The sequence below is a fragment of the Antechinus flavipes genome, chromosome 3 (genome assembly GCF_016432865.1).
Source record: "Antechinus flavipes isolate AdamAnt ecotype Samford, QLD, Australia chromosome 3, AdamAnt_v2, whole genome shotgun sequence".
In the NCBI taxonomy this organism is placed as follows: domain Eukaryota; kingdom Metazoa; phylum Chordata; class Mammalia; order Dasyuromorphia; family Dasyuridae; genus Antechinus; species Antechinus flavipes.
The window spans coordinates 410,195,470-410,217,133 of NC_067400.1; the positions used below are offsets into that span (position 1 = coordinate 410,195,470).

Sequence of the window (21,664 nt, forward strand, 5' to 3'; positions counted from 1 at the left end):
CTGCTTAGTCAATCAAATCTTAAATAGTTGCATGTCTTATCTTGCAGAAGGTCTGAGAGGGGGTTAAGATATCGCTCCCCAGCATCTCAAATTCAGTGCATCCTTAAGACAATTTATTTTGATTTTTCCTAAACTCTCCTTTTTTTTCCAGTATCCCTTCTTGTCCAAGTCATCCATTTTGGTATTATCCTTGAATTTCTACTCTCCTTCATACCATATATCCATTCACTAAATCTTGTTATTTCTATCTCTCTGACATGTTTCATAAACATTCCATTCTCTCCACTTACATTGTCAACACCTTAATTTAGACCTTTATCACTCTTTCCACTTACACAGTCAACACTCTAGTTCAGATCTTCATCACATTTGACTATTGAAAAAGCCTTCAAAATGTTCTCTCTGTTTCATTGTTCCAACTGCAATTTATCTTCCATAGAGCTACCAGAGTGATTTCCCTACAGTGCAAATCTGACCAAGTCATATCTTACTCAATAAATTCCACTGGCCACCTTTTATGTATAGGAGCAAAAATAAATTCAATTGACATTGCAAGATTTTCATTAACCACTTTTACCTTACAGTCTTCTTATCAATGACTCTCCTTCTTGAATACTTTGCAATCCAGCCATTTCCATTCTGGCATATGTGTTGTTCTTTGCATGTGATATCCCATTTACCATTTCCATATTTTTGTACTGAATGTCCCCTATTCATAGAATGCTATTTTTCCTTGCTTTCATTTCTTAGAATCCTTCACAATTCTTCACAAGAGGCATTTCCTAGTTATCAACTGGTACTTTTTTCCTATAAGGTTATCATATAACTACTTTTTTTACCCTGTATATGCTTATTTATATACAGTAAATACTTTTTCCTCCATTAGAATGTAAGTTCTTGTGAGCAGGGATTGATTTAATACTCAAAAGTCCTTTTTATATCCCAACATTTAGTACAGAGCCTGGCACATACTAAATCATTTTTTAAATTAAAGCATTTCCCAAAAAAACATATGGATAATTTCCAGCATTCACCATTGAAAAACCGTGTGTTCCAATTTTTTTTCTCACTCCCTCTCCCCCACTCTTTCCCCTAAACTGCAAGTAATGCAATATATTTTAAGCATGTGCAATTCTTCTATACATATTTCTACAATTATCATGTTATACAAGAAAAATCAGATCAAAAATGGAAAAGTGAGAAAGAAAATAAAAGCAAGAAAATGACAACAAAAAAGTAAAAATACTATGTTGTCATCCACACTCAGTTTCCACAGTCCTCTGTGTAGATGTAGATGAGTGTAGATGGCTCTCTCAATTATAAGACCATTGGAATGACCTGACACTGTTGAAAAGAGCCATGTCCATCAGACTTGATCATCATATAATTCTGTTGCTATGTACAATGTTCTACTCACTTCACTTAGCATCAATTCATGTAAGCATCTCCAGGCCTTTCTGAAACCATCATGCTGATGATTTCTTATACAACAATAATATTCCATAATGTTCATGTACCATAACTTATTCAGCCACTCTCCAACTATAGGTATCTATTCAGTTTCCAGTTCTTTGCCACTATAAAGAGGGCTGCTACAAACATTTTTTGCATGTGTAGGTCCTTTTCCCTTTTTTATGATCTATTTGGGATACAGGCCCAGTAGAGACACTGTTGGATTAAAGAGTATGCACAGTTTGATAGCCATTTGGACATAGTTCCATATTGTTCTCCAGAATGGCTGAATCAGTTCACAACTCCACCAACAATGTATTAGTGTCCAAGTTTTCTCATATCCCCTGCAACATGCATCATTATCTTTTACTGTCATCATAGCCAATCAGAGGTGTATAGTGGTACCTCAGAGTTGTCTTAATTTTCATTTCTCTGATCAAAAGTGATTTAGAGAATTGTATATGACTAGAAATGGTTTTAATTTCTTTATCTGAAAATTGTCTATTATGTCCTTTGATTATTTATCAATTAGAGAATGGCTTATATTCTTAGCAATTTGAATCAATTCTTTATATATTTAAGGAAGGAGGTCTTTATCAAAAACCTTGGATGTAAATTTTTTCCCCAGCTTACTGCTTTCCTTCTGATCTTGTCTATCTTGTCTTTGTATTAAAAAACTATTAATTTAATATAATTAAAATTACCCATTTTGCATTCCATAATGTATTCTAATTGTTCTTTGGCCATAAATTCCTTCCTCCTCCACAGATCTGAGAGGCAGACTATGCTTTGTTCCTCTAATTTGTTTATAGCATCACTCTTTCTGAATAAATCATGAACCCATTTTTACCTTATCTTAGTATGGGTCATTGTCTAGTTTTTGCCATACTAATTTCCAATTTTTTCAGCAGTTTTTGTCAAATGCTGATTTGTTATCCCAGAAGCTGAGATCTTTGGGTTTATCAAACCCTAGATTACTAGTCATTGATTATTATATCTTGTGAACCTAACCTATTTCACTGATCAACTATTCTATTTCTTAGCCAGTACCAAATGGTTTTGATGATTGTGGCTTTATTTTTAGGTCTAGTAAAGGTAGGCCACTTTCATTTGCATTTTTTATTAATTCCCTTGAAATTCTTAACCCTTTGTTCTTCCAAGTGAACTTTATTATTTTTTATTTATTATTTTTTTACTTTATTATTTCACTTTATTATATTTATTTACTTTATTATTATTTTTCTAGCTCTGTAAAATAATTTCTTGGGAGTATGATTGGTATGGCACTAAGTAGATAAATTTAGATAGAATTATCATTTTTATTATATAAGCCCAGCCTACCCATGAACACTAGATATTCTTCCAACTGATTAGATCTGACTTTATTTGTGTAGGAAGTGTTTTGTAATTGTGTTCATATAGTTCCTGACTTTGTCTTGGCAGGTAGACTCCCAAATATTTTATATTATCTACAGTAATTTGAAATGGAATTTCTCTTTGTATTTCTTGCTGGTAGACTTTGTTGTCAGTACATAAAAATGCTAGTGATTTCTGTGGATTTATTTTATATCCTGAAATTCTGTTAATGTTGTGAATTATTTCTGGTAGTTTTTAAATTGTTTCTCTAGGATTCTCTAAGTATGCCATGAAATCATCTGCAAAGAGTGGTAATTTGGTTTCCTCATTACCTACTCTAATTCCTTTAATTTCTTTTCCCCCTGTTATTATTAAAGCTAACATTTCTTTTCTTTTCTTTTCTTTTTGCTGAGGCAATTGGGATGTGCTCAGGATCACATAGCTAGGAAGTATTAAGTATCTGAGGCCATATTTGAATTCAGGTTCTTGTGACTTCAGAGCCAGTGCTCTATCCCCTGTGCTTTCTAGTTGCCCATAAAGCTAACATTTCTAATACAATATTGAATAGTTTATAGTTATAATGGACAACCTTGTTTCACCCCTGATCTTATTGTGGATGGTTCTAGTTTATCCCCATTACATATGATTGTTGTTGATCGTTTAAAATAGATGTTGCTGATCATTTTAATGAAAACTCCTTTTATTCCTAAACTCTCTAGAGTTTTTAATTGGAATGGGTATTGGATTTAGTCAGATACATCTTTTTTGCAACTATTTTTCTGCATCTATTGAGATAATCATATGGTTTCTGTTAGTTTGGTTATTGATATATAAGTCCTTTTTTTGTGAAGAAATCAGGTTAAATTACTTTCCTGGAGTTGCTTAACTAATAAGTGTCAAGGGTTTGATGTTGTTTTTGAACTCAAGGCCTTCCTAACTCCAGGGCCCTCTGTCCTCTGTGCCACCCAGCTGCTCCCACATAGGAAATCCTTAAGGAATATTTGTTGAATGAATCATTGGTCCCTGAACAGGTGATAGATCATCCAGTTCCCATGTACCTATTCCAGCAAAAACCTAAAGTTTGCAACAGGCAAAATAATGATCAAAAGATCTAGTGAGAAACTATTGTCTATTGTAAATGACATACTATACCCTATGATTATATAAAGTATCAAATAAAAGACCACAGGAAAGAGGAGGAAACCCTCCTTTCCTTTTCCTCCTTAGCAAAGCCAATGTCAAAACAGAAGGCATGTAGCCTGCAAGGTTCTCTGTTTTGGAACAATGTTGGAGAAAGATTCCCCTAAGTCAGTTCCAGGAGGGTCAGAAATCTCCAAAGGGATAAATAAGACTCCCTAAGAGTTATTCAAGCAAAAAAAGTGTCCAAATCATCTGAAAATAGTCTAATCTTAAGAGATCACTCACATTTTCTTCTAAGATGTTTAGAAAGTACTGATAGGATTCAGAACCTCAACCATCCAGCGAGTCCTAAACCCAAGTATGTAGAGATTAGCACAAGAATCTAGGAAACCAGAACATAACAAAGCAGGACTGACTACCCCTCCAAAATGTGTAGTAGATTCCATCCTTGAAACAGTCCTAATTTGGGAGCTAAAGCTGTAAGTCAAAGTAAACCCCTACCAGTATTAAAAAGATGTTTCAAATCTTAACTCTATAAAAATTTTCAATAGAGACTCAAGAAAAAAAATGGATTTTTTGCAAGGACTATATAAATACCTAGAAGAAATAGCACAAGATACTGAAAAAATGAAATAAAAAATCTTGAGGAAAGAATTGAAAAGAAGTTAAATAATTTAGAGGTAAAAGTAAACTTTACCTAGGAAATGGACTCTGAGTCTATTGAACAGAAATCAGTTATTCTTTCAGAGAGAGAAAACAATTAGAACAAACTCAAAGTAGAAGAAAATATAAGAAACCTGATATCAAAAAGGATTAACCTGGAAAATAACTTAAGTTGAACCCATGACCCCCCACCCCCCAAAAAAAAGAAAAAGCTTACAAAATAATTTTTTTCTTCCCCCTTCTGCCCTCTTTCCTTTCCTTTCTCCCTCATTCCCGTTCTACTTCCCTCCCTCTCTCCCTTTCTCCCTTCTTTTTTCTTCCTTCCTTCCTTCTTTCCTTCCCTCCCTCTCTCCCTTCTCTTTTTCTTCCTTTCTTCCTTTCTTCCTTTCTTCTTTCCTTCCTTTCTCTCTTTTCCTATTTCTGATTGGCAAAGGATCCTTTACCTGCTTTGTTTCAGTGTATCTTAGACTGTCTGATAGCCAATTTTTCTGTGATGTACAAGGGTGATAGACTTAGTGTGGATAACTCATCAATTTAGCCCATTGCAGGTAAGACTTTCTGAGCTTAAATGATCCATCAACTTCAGGCTTCCTATTAGCAAGAATTATAGACCATTATATCTAGCTGAATACTACATTTCAAGAAATCATGAATGAGAGGGCGGAGACAAGATGGTGGAGAAGGCACATATGACTTTCTAAGCTCCTCTCATTCCCTTCATAACCAATTATTTAATTCAGCCTCAAAAATAGTTCTTCACTGCTTAAATTCATGAAGATTAGAAGCACTACAATTTACCAGCCGAAGTCAATCTGGAAGATGGCCAGGAAAAGTTTGTCCTGAGGGGCCAGGAACAGACTAGCACAGGCAGCAAAAGACTAGAGTCTTGAGCAGACCAGGGGTGGGGGGTGATCTCTGTGGCTAGAGAAGTTATAGTGACTCTGCTATAGGCTAACTGATCTGCCTTGACTACAAAGCAGTAAACTGGCAGAGAAATTAAAGCCTAAAACAGAGGGTACTCTAAAAAAATGCCAGAACCTAACGAGATCTGGCTGTAACCACTCAAACCCAGAAGTGGCTCAGGCAGACTGTAACACAGCCCTGCAGCCACATCCTGCAGTTCAGGGCTTTTGTGGGGGCAGTTATAAATCTGCACGGCAGTGGGGCACAGCCTGGGCAGCCTCTAATCTGCACAGTGTGGGACTCGGCCAGAGGCAATAGAACTTCCCCAGCAGACTGTGCTTCCTGGGCAGACACTTCTGGTCCCTGAAAATCCATTCACTGCTCAACTGCTAATACCCACAACCCCAGGGAAGGTTTGGCTTGGGGTAGTGAAACTCTCACTGCTCAGCGTCTAGCCCCAGGGCAGTTGTTATCTCACACAGCTGGGGTTCTTTGCAGGGCACTTTCCCAGCTCGGCCTTGTAGGCCTGAGTTACTTCCAGGTGGAGAACTCTTTCCCAGAGCACTCTAGTACCTCGCTGCTTTTTGTAGTCTGCTGGCAGGACAGCTACCCATCCATACACCTTTCACTGATCTGCAGAGGAAGCTGGTAACCTCTTGGCTCTGAAGGCAGACCCTATAGGCTTTAACAAAATGAGTAAAAAAATCAAAAGGAAGCTTGATCGTTTCTATACAGAAAGAGAACAGCTTTTCAACCCTGAAGAAACTAATGCAGACAGTTTCCAGACAATTGTTGGTCCCCAATACAAAAAGGCTCTCCTAGAAGAGACTATTAAAAACCTTAAAAGAGAACTAGAAAAAAAATAAGGAAAGGAAAGAGAAGCTATGCAAGAGAGTACAGAAAAGGCATATACCTCACTAAAAGAAAAATTTGATAAAGTGGAAAAAGAAAACAACTTCCTGAAATGTGAAAAAACTCTCAAGAAGTGCAGGGAAACAGAATTTGTGAATTGGAAAAAGAAAATAACTCACTAAAAAAAAATTTAGTGAAATGGAAAAAAATTCCATAGAACAAAACAACTCTTTTAAAAACTCAATTGGACATATACAAAAAGAAGTAAAAAAAGCTAATGAAGAAAATAACTCACTAAAAATCAGGACTGAATAAATAGAAATGACTGGTTCATTGAGACATCAAGAATCAGTCAAGCAAAAACAAAAAAAAATGAAAGATTGGAAAAAATGTCAAATATTTACTTGGAAAAACAACAGACCTGGTAAATAGAGCTAGAAGAGATAACCTGAGGATCATTGGACTACCCGAAAATTATGATTAAAAAAAAGAGCCTAGATACTATTTTACAGGAAATCATCAAAGAGAACTGCCCAGAAGTAATAGAACCAGAAGGTAAAATAGGTGTTGAAAGAATTCATCGAACACCTTCTGGAAAAGACCCTAAAATAAAGACTCTGAGGAATATTGTGGCCAAACTTCAGAATTTTCAGACTAAAGAAAAAATTTTACAAGCAGCCAGGAAAAAACTGTTCAAATAACGAGGTGCCACAATAAGGGTCACACAAGATCTGGGTGCCTCAACCTTAAAGGATTGAAAGGCCTGGAGTTAGATATTCCGAAAGGCAAAAGAGCTTGAAATGCAGTCAAGAATAAACTACCCATATGAATGTTATGGAATATTATTGTTCTGTAAGAAATGACCAGCAAGATGAATACAGAGAGGACTGGTGAGACTTACATGAACTAATGCTAAGTGAAATGAGCAGAACCAGGAGATCATTATACACTTTAACAACGATATTGTATGAGGATGTATTCTGATGGAAGTGGATTTCTTTGACAAAGAGACCTAACTGAGTTTCAATTGATAAATGATGGACAGAAGCAGCCTTAGCCAAAGAAAGAACACTGGGAAATGAATGTGAACTATCTGCATTTTTGTTTTTCTTCCCGGGTTATTTTTACCTTCTGAATCCAATTCTCCCTGTGCAACAAGAAAACAGTTCAGTTCTGCAAACATATATTGTATCTAGGATATACTGCAACATATCTAACATATATAGGACTGTTTGCTATCTAGGGGAGGGGATGGAGGGAGGGAGGGGAAAAATCGGAACAGAAACGAGTGCAAAGGATAATGTTGTAAAAAATTACCCTGGCATGGATTCTGTCAATATAAAGTTATTATTAAATTAAATAAAATAAAATATTTTTTAAAAAAAGAATAAACTACCCAGCTAAGCTGAGTATTTTTTCCTTGGAAGAAGATGGCCATTTAATGAAACATAGGAATTTCATTTGTTTTTAAGGAAAAAACCAGATTTAAACAAAAAATTTGATCTCCAACAACAGGACTCAAGGGAAGTAGAAAAAAGTAAAAGGAACTCTTGAGAACTGTATTTCTGTTGTGGATATACATAAAAACCATATGTGTAATTTGATTTTACTGATATAACATAAAAAAGGGAAGTAGAAATGGAAAGGGGATAGTGTCAGAAAAAGGGAAAAGGGGAGATAAAAAGAAGGAAACTACATGTGATGATGAGGCAAAGGAAACCTATCATATCTGAGGCAACTTAGAGAGGGGGAGGAACATTGTGTGAATCCTACTCTCATCAGAGTTGGCTCAAAGAGGAAATAATTTATATATTTGTTTTACAGAGAATCTTCTCTCACTTTATTAAAAAGTGGGAGAGGAAAAGGGAAAAGGAAAAAGAGTAATAAGGGAAGGGTACAAGAAAGGGGAAGGGATTCAAAGAGAGGGGGGGCTACTAAAGAGAGAGAGAGCTGCATGACGCAAGTGGGACCAATACGTTTAATACTAGGGAAAAAGAAAAGCATAATCTGGGGGTATTAGCATGGCAGGAAATACAGAATTAGTCATTTTAACTGTAAATGTGAATGGGATGAACTCTCCCATGAAGAGGAGGTGGATAGCAGACTGGATCAAAAGTCAGAACCCTACAATATATTGTTTACAGGAAACACATTTAAAACAGGGAGATACATACAGAGTAAAGGTAAAAGGCTGTAGCAGAATCTATTATGATTCAGGTGAAGTCAAAAAAGCAGGGGTAGCCATCCTTATCTCAGATCAAGCAAAAGCAAAAAAAAATGATCTAATTAAAAGAGATAAGGAAGGAAACTATATCTTGCTAAAGGGTACTATAGATAGTGAAGCAATATCAGTATTAAACATATATGCACCAAGTGGTATAGCATCTAACTTCCTAAAGGAAAAGTTAAGAGAGTTGTGAGAAGAAATAGACAACAAAACTATAATAGTGGGAGATCTCAATCTTGCACTCTCAGATTTAGATAAATCAAATCACAAAACAAATAAGAAAGAAATTAAAGAGGTAAATAAAATATTAGGAAAATTAGGTATGATATATCTCTGGAGAAAACTGAATGGTGACAGAAAGGAGTATACTTTCTTCTCAGCAGTTCATGGAACCTACACAAAAATTGACCATATATTAGGACATAAAGATCTCAAAATTAAATGCAGGAAGGCAGAAATAGTAAATGCTTTCTTTTCGGATCACAATGCAATAAAAACTACATTCAACAAAAAGTTAGGTGTAAATAGACCAAAAAGTAATTGGAAACTAAATAATTTCATCTTAAAGAATTATTGGGTGAAACAGCAAATTATAGACACAATTAATAGTTTCACTCAAGATAATGACAATGGTGAGACATCATATCAAAATTTATGGGATGCAGCCAAAGGGGTAATAAGGGGAAATTTTACATACTTAGAGGCTTACTTGAATAAAATAGAGAAAGAGAAGATCAATGAATTGGGCTTGCAACTTAAAAAGCTAGAAAAAAAACAAATTAAAAACCCCCAATCAATTACTAAACTTGAAATTCTAAAATTAAAAGGAGAAATTAATAATATAGAAAGTTAAAAAACCATTGAACTAATAAATAAAACTAAGAGTTGGTTTTATGAAAAACCAATAAAATTGATAAACCTTTGGTAAATCTGATTTAAAAAAGGAGAGAGGAAAATCAAATTAGTAGTCTTAAAAATGAAAAGGGAGAACTTTCCACCAATGAAGAAGAAATTAAAGAAATAACAAGGGGTGACTTTGCCCAACTTTATGCCAATAAATTTGATAACCTAAGTGAAATGGATGACTACCTCCAAAAATATAGGCTTCCCAGATTATCAGATGAGGAAATAAACTGCTTAAATAGTCTCATTTCAGAAAAAGAAATAAAACAAGCTATTAATCAACTCCCTAAAAAACATCCCCGGGACCAGATGGATTTACATGTGAATTCTATCAAACATTCAAAGAACAATTAGCCCCAGTGCTTTATAAACTATTTGAAAAAATAGGGTATGAAGGAGTCCTACCAAATTCCTTTTATGACACAGACATGGTACTGATATCTAAACCAGGTAGGTTGAAAACAGAGAAAGAAAATTATAGACAAATCTCCCTAATGAATATTGATGCTAAAATCTTAAATAAGATATTAGCAAAAAGACTACAGAAAATCACCCCCAGGATAATACACCACGATCAAGTAGAATTTATACCAGGAATGCAGGGCTAGTTCAATATTAGGAAAACTATCAGTATAATTGGCCATATTAATAATCAAATTAACAAAAACTATATGATCATCTCAATAGATGCAGAAAAAGCATTTGATAAAATCCAACATCCATTCCTATTAAAAACTCTTGCGAGCATAGGAATAAATGGACTTTTCTTTAAAATAATCAGTAGCATCTATTTAAAACCAGCAGTAAGCATCATATGTAATGAGGACAAACTACAACCATTCCCAATAAGATGAGGAGTGAAACAAGGTTGCCCACTATCTATTAGAAATGCTAGCTTTGGCAATAAGAGTTGAGAAAGAGATTAAAGGAATAAGAATAGCAATGAGGAAACCAAATTATCACTCTTTGCTGATGATATGATGGTATACTTAGAAAACCCCAGAGATTCTACTAAAAAGTTATTAGAAACAATCCACACCTTTAGCAAAGTTGCAGGATACAAAATAAACCCACATAAGTCACCAGCATTGTTACATATCACTAACAAAACCCAACAGTTATAGAGTTACAAAGAGAAATTCCATTTAAAGTAACTACTGATTGTATAAAATATTTAGGAATCTATCTGCCAAGGGAAAATCAGAAACTTTATGAGCAAAACTACAAAATACTTTCCACATAAATTAAGTCTGATCTAAACAACTGGAAAAATATTAAATGCTCTTGGATTGGGCGAGCAAATATAATAAAGATGATAATACTACCTAGACTAATCTATTTATTTAGCGCTATACCAATCAGACTCCCAAAAAACTATTTTGATGACCTAGGAAAAATAACAACAAAGTTCATGTGGAAAAACAAAAGGTCAAGAATTTCAAGGGAATTAATGAAAAAAAAAATCAAATGAAGGTGGTCTAGCTGTACCAGATCTAAAATTATATTATAAAGCAGCAGTTACTAAAACCATCTGGTATTGGCTAAGAAATAGACTAGTTGATCAATGGAATAGGTTAAGTTCAAAGGACAAAACAGCCAATAACTTTAATAATCTAGTGTTTGACAAACCCAAAGACCCCAGTTTTGGGGATAAGAATGCATTATTTGACAAAAACTGCTGGGAAAATTGGAAATTAGTATGGCAGAAACTAGGCATTGACCCACACTTAACACCATACACCAAGATAAGGTCAAAATGGGTTCATGACCTAGGCATAAAGAATGAGATTATAAATAAATTGGAAGAGCATAGGATAGTTTACCTCTCAGACCTGTGGAAGAGGGAGGAATTTATGACCAAAGAAGAACTAGAGATCACTATTGACCACAAAATAGAAAATTTTGATTATATCAAATTGAAAAGGTTTTATACAAACAATACTAATGCAGACAAGATTAGAAGGGAAACAATAAACTGGGAAAACATTTTTACAGTCAAAGGTTTTGATAAAGGCCTCATTTCCAAAATATATACAGAATTGACTCTAATATAAGAAATCAAGCCATTCTCCAATTGATAAATGGTCAAAGGATATGAACAGACAATTCTCAGATGAAAAAAATTAAAACTATTTATAGCTATATGAAAATATGCTCCAAATCATTATTAATCAGAAAAATGCAAATTAAGACAACTCTGAGATACCACTATACACCTGTCAGATTGGCTAGAATGACAGGGAAAAATAATCCGGAATGTTGCAGGGGATGTGGGAAAACAGGGACACTGATATATTGTTGGTGGGATTGTGAACACATCCAGCCATTCTAGAGAGCAATTTGGAACTATGCTCAAAAAGTTATCAAACTGTGCATATCCTTTGATCCAGCAGTATTTCTACAGGCTTATACCCCAAAGAGATACTAAAAAAGGGAAAGGGACCTCTATGTGTCAAAATATTTGTGTCAGCCCTGTTTGTAGTGGTTAGAAGCTGGAAAATGAATGGATGCCCCTCAATTGAAGAATGTTGAGTAAATTGTGGTATATGAACATTATGGAATATTTTTGTTCTGTAAGAAATGACCAGCAGGATGAATACAGAGAGGACTGGCGAGACTTACATGAACTGATGCTAAGTGAAATGAGCAGAACCAGGAGATCATTATACACCTCAACAACATTACTGTATGAGGATGTATTCTGATGGAAGTGGATTTCTTCAACAAAGAGATCTAACTCAGTTTCAATTGATCAAGGATGGGCAGAAGCAGCTAAATCCAAAGAAAGAACACTGGGAAATGAATATAAACTGCTTACATTTTTGTTTTTTCCCCGGGTTATTTATACCTTCTGAATCCAATTCTCCTGTGCAATAAGAGAACTGTTCGGTTCTGCACATATATATTGTATCTAGGATATACTGTAACCTATTTAACATGTTTAGGACTGCTGGCCATCTTGGGCAGGGGGTGGAGGGAGGGAGGGGAAAAATCGGAACAGATGTGAGTGCAAAGGATAATGTAAAAAATTACCCTGGCATGGATTCTGTCAATAAAAAGTTATTTAAAAAAATAAAAAAGAAATCATAAGTGAAAACTGACCAGTTCCGTTAAAACCAGAGGATAAAATAATATAGGAGGAATCTATAGATCACTTCCTGAAATGAATTCCTAAAGGAAAAGTGCCTAGCAGTCTCACATCAAAGAAAAAATGCTTGTAAGCATAAAGAAAAGATTTCAAGTACCAAAGGATTGTAGTCAGAGTAAAATAAGATCTGAGAGCTTTTATTTGAGACCAGAGGTGATCATGGAATACAATATTTCAAAAGTCAACAGATATAATATAGACTTAAAATCAAGAATTACTTATCTTTTAAACTTGAATAAAATCTTACACAGACAAATATATCTTTAACAGAATAATGTACTTTCACATGTCTCTAATGAAAAGATCAGGTTTGAATAAGGTCTTTGAAATGCAAATACAAAAGTCCAGAAAAATCTAGCAAGGTAAATTTATTTCAACAATTGGGATAAGATATGCAACATAGTGTTAATATTTTACTTGAGGAAAAAAAATCCCTTCAAAGGATACTGAATGCATTTAACAGAAAAAAAAAGTTTTTGGTATTTCAGCTGTTTTGAGGACTTAAGGAGGAGAAAAGAATAGGTAGGTTAAAAAAAAAGAAAATGTTAGCATCAAAAAGTAATAAGGGAGGACAGAACTTGCTATTTCTCATAATTTGAGTGAGTAAAGAAGAGAATAAAATCAAGGAAGAAATGAAGGGGCAGCAGATTAACTTCAGCCATCTGAAATGGACACACATAAACACAAAGAGTTTAGTATAAAAATATATCACTTACAACAAGTTAATAGCACTTAGCAAGTGCCTGGCATCTATTTAGTGATTAGTAAATGTTTATTGACTGAATGAAACAAGCAGGGATAAGGAATGCTGTGTCATCCCTATATGGGAGCATCTGGAGCTTCTTGTCATATGAAGCAGAGTGAAATCTAGACTTCAGGAAATGTATGAATATGAAAGTATGCATTTTTATTTTTACTAATATTTAATGAAATTTAGCATTTCATTCAGTTATCTAAAAATATTTAGAGGTGAGGTTTACCAGATTGCCAAAGGAGTGCACAGCACATACAAAGCAGTTTAAGAACTCCTGATTTAAAGGTAAGATTTTTGAATGGAACTTCATATTGGGTCTTCTTATGATAAGTAACTTATGGTAAGTATAGATTCTCTACTTTGATGTCTCTATTAAATAATGATATATTAATTATATATATATTTTTTAGTATTTAGGTGGTATAGTAGTGCCCAGAGTCCTGGGCCTAAAGTCAGGAAGACATGAGCTTGCACATCCCAGACATCCAAAATTAGGAATTTACTAGTTGTATGACCTTAACTTCTTTTTGTCTCAGTTTCCTCATCTGTAGAATTGAGATAATACCATCTATCTTCCAAGGTTATTGTGAGCATCGAATGAAATAAGTAGTTAGCATGATGCCTAGCATCAACATTAGCAGTTATTAATATTATTATTAATCAAAATATTTTAGTGTTAATGATCTGAGGATCATCAGAATAAAATCATCTCTTTTATATCTTTCAATTTTTACATATGCACAGAAAATATCTCATTGGAAGAGAGCCTTCAAAGCAATGTTCTGCTTTGCCATATCAAAGCATTTTTAGTCAGCAAACGTAAGTACAATGGCATCTGGCATATCTAAAATTTCAATTGGGTAATGATAAAATGTGGTTTCTGTGGAATGTCACTTTCAAAAGCCTATCTCATATACCCTCATCAAGGATGCCCTCAATGCATGTGTAGATTGTTCTCATTAAAATTTTATGTAGATGGAAAAAATTGGTCTATTTTTGGTAGTTATTGATACTCTCTGGTTGCCCTTAAGAAGGTGGACTGCATAATAAGAGACTGAATTTTTCTGTATGGTTTTGGTATTTTTTTTCCTTCTTCAGGTACCTTGAGAAGCAATCTCTCAGAACTATCTAAGAATTGTGTCATCTGCACTGTGGACCTACAAATGTACTTGACCTAATCTATTGATTTTCCTAATTGTTGCTCTGTTCACCTCAATCTCTACTTCCTCCAGAAGCATATGTTAACCTGAGATGGTGAAATCTGTGTGTAGTTGTATACCATCTTTTTTTTTAATTTTTAGATTGCTGATATAAGTAACATTTGTATATAGGTGACATATGTAGATAGTTGACAGGTATGACATTTTCAAATAAGTGACATCAAATAGGTGATCTAAGTGACATGTGATATTAGTAGATAGGTGATACAGGAAACTGCAGAAGATCAGGAGCATAAATTATGTTTTTAGATCAATGACATGGATGAGATTTGCAGATCGGTGATCTAGATGGCATTTGCTATTCAGTGCTGAAGGTAAAATTGGCAAGCATATGACATAGATGGCATTTAAGATCACTGACAAAAGTGACATTTGGAGATTAGTGACATAAGTTCAATTGGAAACTGGTAACATGAGTTGCATTGACAAATGGGTGACATATATGACATTGGCAAATAGGTGAAAAAATTGACATTGACAAATTGGTGATGTTTACAGGTGATAGAGGTGACATTGAGATATTAAAAGCATAGGTGAAATTGGCAGGCAAGTGATATTGGTTGGATAGGTAACAAAAGTGGCATTGATATTTGGATGAAGTAAATTAGTGTAGACAACTGACAAAAGTACACTAGCAAATAGGGAGTATAGGTGACATTGGTAAGGATATAGAGGTAGCAATTACATATAGACAAAATAAGTAATATTTGCAGATAGGTGACTTAGGTGACATATAGGTGACAAGCTATCATGGTGGCTTGGTGTCATCTTTATAAAGGTAACAGGTGAAATTTGGATATTGGTATCACAGGTGACATTGGCAGGTAGATGACATAAAAGACATTGCAGACATTTGACAAGGGTGACATTAGCAGATAGATGATTTAGGTGACATTGGTTGGTAAGGCATATAGGTGACATTTAGAGATAGGTGATAAAAATAGGTTTTGCAGGTGTATATCATAGGGGACACTTGAAGGCTGGTGTCACAGGTGGCACTGGCAGATCAGTGACATTGGTGAATTTGAAAGATAGGTGACTGAAGTGGTATTGGTAGGTAGATGATGGGGTGACATTGGCAGGTGAAATTAAAACACTACAGACATAGTAGATAATCTGCTATTAGCAGATAGATGATATAAATGATATTGGCTATAAGGTATACTGATGTTATTTACATATAGGTGACATTGGTGATGCTTATAGATAGGTGACATTTACAATTAGGTAAGGGGGTATTTGCAGTTAGGTGACATAGTTGGCATTTGCACATTAGTCACAGGTTGAACTTGCAGAGAAGTAAAAACTTGCACATAGGTGGCATTTACAGATCTGTGACATAGGTGGGATTGGCAGAGAGTTGTCAGAGGTGACATTGACAAATAGGTAGCTGATAGGATTGGCATGTAGGTAACATAGATGACATTGACGGATGTGTGCCTTTTCCCCCCTGAAAAACTGGGACAATTAACTCTTTTGTGTCATACATTTTCATTTTTGATTTCTAAAAATATAGATATGGAAAAGAACATTGTGATTCAAATAGAGATACCTGACTATGTCATTAAGCCCAAATCACTCAGGTTTTCACTGATTGGTCAATAATAATATGTCCTAGCCTAAGTCTCATTTGCTCATTGTTTAAGTTTTGATGGCTCACAGTAAATATAACTACACATTTTTTTTCTGTTCTGGCCAGAATCCTTGGAGGTCTTCCCCTTCCAAACTAACTCATCTTTTACCTCAATTCTTACCTGATCTTTAATTTCTGAATGGGCTTTGCCTCAGACAGATTAAGATCTGTGAAAATACTTTAGCTTAAGAGACCAGGATCCCCTACTACATCCTGGATCTCCTCCAGTCATTCTGATCTATATCTTAATTTGTTAATTAAGTCAAATTAAATGTTAATTCCATGCCATATCTTTTAAAAATATTCTGCTGATAGTCATCAAAACCATTTGCTACTGGCTAAGAAATAAGAGTGGTTAATCAGTTGAATAGGTTAAATATGCACAACACAATAATCAATGACTATAGTAATCTAATATTTGATAAACCCATAAACTTCAGCTTCTTGCATAAGAACTCAATATTTCACAAAAATTGCTGGAAAAACTGGAAATGGTATTTCAGAAACTTGGCAAAAACCTACAACTCACACCTCATACCAAAATAAGGTCAAAATGCGTATATGATTTGGGCATAAAAAGTGATACCATAAGTAAATTAGAAAAGCAAGAGATAGTTTAACTATAAGATCTTTGGAGAAGGGAGGAATTTAAGAACAAAGAAGAATTAGAAAACATTATGAAATGCAAAATGGACAACTTTGATTACATTAAATTAAAAAGGAGTTGTACAAACAAAACTAGCACATATAAAATAATATTAAAAGAGAAATATAAAGCTGGGGGAAAATTTTTATAGCCAATGTTTTTGATAAAGGTGTCATTTCTAAAATATAGAAAGAACTGTATCAAATTTATAAGAATACAAGTCATTCCCTAATTGATAAATGGTCAAAAGATATGAACAGATAATTTTCAGATGATGAAATTAAAGCCATCTATAGTCATATGAAAAATGCTATAAAACACTATTGATTAAAGAAATACAAATTAAAACACTTATGAAAGATTTGGTTCTCCTCAGTGGTTCAGTGATCCAAGGCAATCCAAATAAACTTTGGATAGAAAATGCCATCTACACCTAGAAACAGAATTATGGAGATTGAACATAAATCAACACATGTTATGTTCACTTCTTTTTTCTGTTTTTTTTTTCTCTCTCATGGTTTTTCCCTTTTGTTCAAATTTTTCTCTCCCAACATGATTAATAAAGTAATGTATATTTAAAAGTTAATATACATGTATAACCGAAAGAAAGGAAAAAAAGAAGAGAAAAACAAATTTAAAATAAAAATATTCTGCTGAGAAAATTCTGTGAAGTTGATAAGTAGGTCAGAAAATTCCAAGCACAACACATTTCCTCAAAAAACAAGACAAAATTGCACCTGAGGGTGAACTTGGGACAGTTAAAAACAAATACTGTGATCCTCCTTGTACAATTAGAAAAGATTCAAGAAAAAATACTAGGAGGAGGTTTAACCCTTCTGAAGTATAAACACCTCTAAGCTAGTTCAAATAGCAAGCAGAGTCCTAGAACTGATTGGGTTAAGAGGTAACCTCAGCTCCAGCACAGGTATTTTCACATCCCAAATAGTATGGAGAGTCAGGCATCTGAATCCTTTGCTGATAAGGAACAGTAGGTCCAGCTGGGCTGCCAAAACATTAAACTGGGCAAAAAGGATTGCAGGTACTTACAGGAGAGTGGGGTTCTTTTTTTGAGTTCCAGGACACAGGATGCAACTGAAGGAGATCTTATGTGAAAAGCCTTATCACAGGACTAGAAGCAATTAGACCAAAAATCTGTTACAAAATGAGCAGACAAAAGAGAAAGAACCCAACCATAGAAAGTTATTATGGCAATCGGAAAGACCAGGGCTCATCTTCAGAGGAGGATACTGAAATAAGAAAAGCCTCTACTACCCTAAAGAGTAATATCAAATTGTTACCTGCCACAAAAGAATTCATAGAAGAACTCAAAGAAAGCCTTTAAAAATCAATTAAGAAAGACTGAGGAAAAACTAAAGGACAAAACCAAAATAAAAAAAGGAATAATCAAGAAAAACATGAAGATTATGTGTGAAGATAGTCAATGAACTAAGAAAGGAGATCCATAAACTAAGGAAGATTGTAGTCCTTCTGGTACCACAGGAAAATGACTCCTTTAAAATTAGAACTGTACAGTGAAATTAGAACAAGAAATAATAAAACAAAATGAGATTAAGAATGAGGAAAAAAAAAGAATGTGAGACATATATAAGAAAAACAACAGATCTGGAGAGCACATCAAGAAGAAAAAACATAAGAATAATTGGAATGATCTGAAAATTATGATCTAAAAAGGAATCTTGATATAATAATGCAAGAAATAATTAAAGAACATTGTCTCAAAGTATTAGAACAAGAGGAGAAATTAAAAATAGAAAAAAAATTTCACTGATCATCACTTGAAAGAGATCTTAAAAGGAAAATTTACAGGAAAATCACAGCTAAATTCGCAAACCCCCAGGTCAAAGAAATTTTTATGAGCAACAAGAAAAAAGCATTTCAAATATGGCAGAACCAAAATTAGAATCACACAATACCTATCAATGACTATATTAGAAGATTGCAGGTCTTGAAATAGTATATATTGAAAAAGAAAAGAACTAGAGTTGCAGTTAAAAATACCATACCCATTAAAGTTAAGCATAATTCTGAATGGGGGAAAAAAAAACCAGTGGACATCCAATGAAGTGTCAGACTTACAGGATTTTTCAAGGCCTGAACTTGATAAAAATCTGACATATAATATTGAAGAGAAATATTAGGACAAACTATAGTTCATATGTGAAAATGTAAACCATATGTCTAAGATTATCATTAGTAAGTAGGTTATTTGAAAGAAAAACTGAGATAGAGCTAAGTATGATATGATTCTAAAAAACAAAGCCATATAGGAAAAGATAAAAGAGTAATTAGTTTATATGAATAAGGTGCACATATAAACTCATATACAAACATATATATATATACATATAAAAGTCTTCAAAATTTATTAAGAAATAAGAGGGAGAGGAAATAGCATAAGGGGAGGGGTAAATAAGGCCGTGTAAATTAATGGAAATAGGATAAAGCAAAAAGAAATAGTGGGGAAAAAAGGGTAGAGAAGAGGATAAGGGAGGGGTCCTTGGAGTGGGAAGTAGGTCAAGTGATAGCAAGGCAAAGTAGAGGAGAAATAAAATTGAGGAGTCAGCAGTAATAGGAAACCAGATATACACAAACATGATATTAATGATCAGGAATAGAATTTTAAAGGAAAAAATAGAGTAATAATATTTGATCTCAAACATAAAGTTAAAATGAAAAACAATCAAAAGAGAAAATATGGAAATACATTATATGCAAGCCATATTAATTAATATTATTTTAGACTATTTAAAACAGATAGTATGAGGTTGAAATATTGCTGTTAGTATAAGAAATGATGAGCTGGTAGATTTAGAAAAATATGAAAAACTTGGATTTAAGAAGATGAAGTTATCTACTTTCAGAGAAAAAGAGGACAAATAAGCATAGTACAACCTTGCATATGTGTGTGTGTGTGTGTGTGTGTGTGTATGTGTGTACACACATATTTTCTATAAATATATGAATGTATTTGTATTATAGATATCTATGTATATATATGCATGTTTATAAATATATGTATATATGCATGTATGTATGCATGTATGTATATAAATGTAGCCTACTTGGAGGAGATTGTGAGGAAGAAAAGGGAAAAAAAGAATAAAGTTAAAAGTACACAGTGGAGAAGAAAAGAAAACCTACAAGGAAGCAAAGAAAAGAAGGACCATTCTGAATACAATGAATACTATTTATTATATATGCTTTCTTGAAATGGAAATTTATTCCTTTGTATTTTTAATGTTCTTTTACATTTTGCTGTGTGCATGACAATTTTTTCTTTTCTTCTAATTTGTATTTCTTTTAAATAAATAAATACACTAAAAATGAAAATATTCTGCTACTTTTCTTTTAATCTTTCCTCTAATAAATCAGATAAATAAATAACAATCAATAAAATAAATAAATAGATGAAACTATATGTTGATTCAGGAATAGTTCTAACATCAATAATGATTTTTTGTCTATTTTGTCTATTTATACACAGCCAAAGCACAATTTTAATTTTATGATATAATTTAGTGTTTGCCACATTCACTGTATTCAATTTTTTTGAAATCATTTATATGTCATTTGAGGACATATTGGTGGAGGGAATGATCAGTAGTAAAACACTTTTGAGAAGGGACAGGGTGAAAGGAGAGAGAAAATAAATGGGAGGAAATAAAATTAGCAATATGAATTTAAAAAAATTTTGAAGCAAGTTTCTCTGATGGAACATTATTATTCTGTGGGAAATGATGAGTAGGATGCTCTCAGGAAAAAAAAAACCTGGAAAGTCCTCTATGAACAAAATGAAATATACTGTATACAAAGTATTAGCAATGGGATTGGTTCTGAGATGACTAGCTGTAAATGACTTGGATGTCTTCAGTAGGACAATCATCCTCAACTACACTGAACTAAAAATGAAAAATCCTATCCAAACCCCAAATAGGAACTTATAAAGTCTGAATACAGATCTAACCATTCTCTAATTCTCTCTCTATCTCTCTCTTTATTTTTAACTTAATTTTTCTTGAGGGTTTTTATTTTCTTTAGGATGGAAGATCCATGTTTTATTTCACAACTTGACTTTTATGGAGATGTTTTGCATAGCTTCACATGTGGTTTCTTAATTGTGAGTGGGGATAAGAGGAGAATCTAGACCTCAAAAATCTTAAAAATAAATGTAAAAAGATTGATATTAAATATATAATATTAAAATATCTAATTTGGAGCTTTTTGTGAGAAATATAAATCTTTTAACCTTTCTTTTACTTTATGCCCTTATCATTTTTCTAACACATTTTTGCCAATATTTAATGTCATTAGTTATTGTTTTAATGTGGAGGTTCTTCACAGAATTTTAAGACCTCTTCATCTTCTCTATAACAACTTTTGGCACATAGACTGCAATTATTCCTATATTAAATTTACTTTAGAAAATATTTATTATGACAAAAAAAATCCCATGAAATCATTTCTTATTCAATTTAGCCACAAAATTTATTTGCCCATCTATACAAGACTTGTATACCTCCAACTTCCAATTCTTTTTTACTTTCCAATTTGAATATCATATGAGGATATCAATATTTCTTCTTCTTACTCTTTCTCTCCCTTCTACATGTGGTCCATTTCTCCACTTGAGGTACATACTCTATATATGGATGCTTTGTCCACAGAAATATAATTTTTGTCCATTCATGTTTTGTATCTATTTTACAGTATTGGGGAGCTATATTTTTAAAAATTCATCTACTTGGT

The 21,664-nt window shown here is 33.5% G+C and overlaps 1 protein-coding gene across 2 annotated transcripts in view; it reads left to right on the forward strand.

Moving 5' to 3' along the window:
* ZNF385B (zinc finger protein 385B) overlaps positions 1–21,664 on the forward strand; it is a 531,497-nt gene that overhangs the window by 143,904 nt on the left and 365,929 nt on the right. The window lies entirely within an intron of this gene.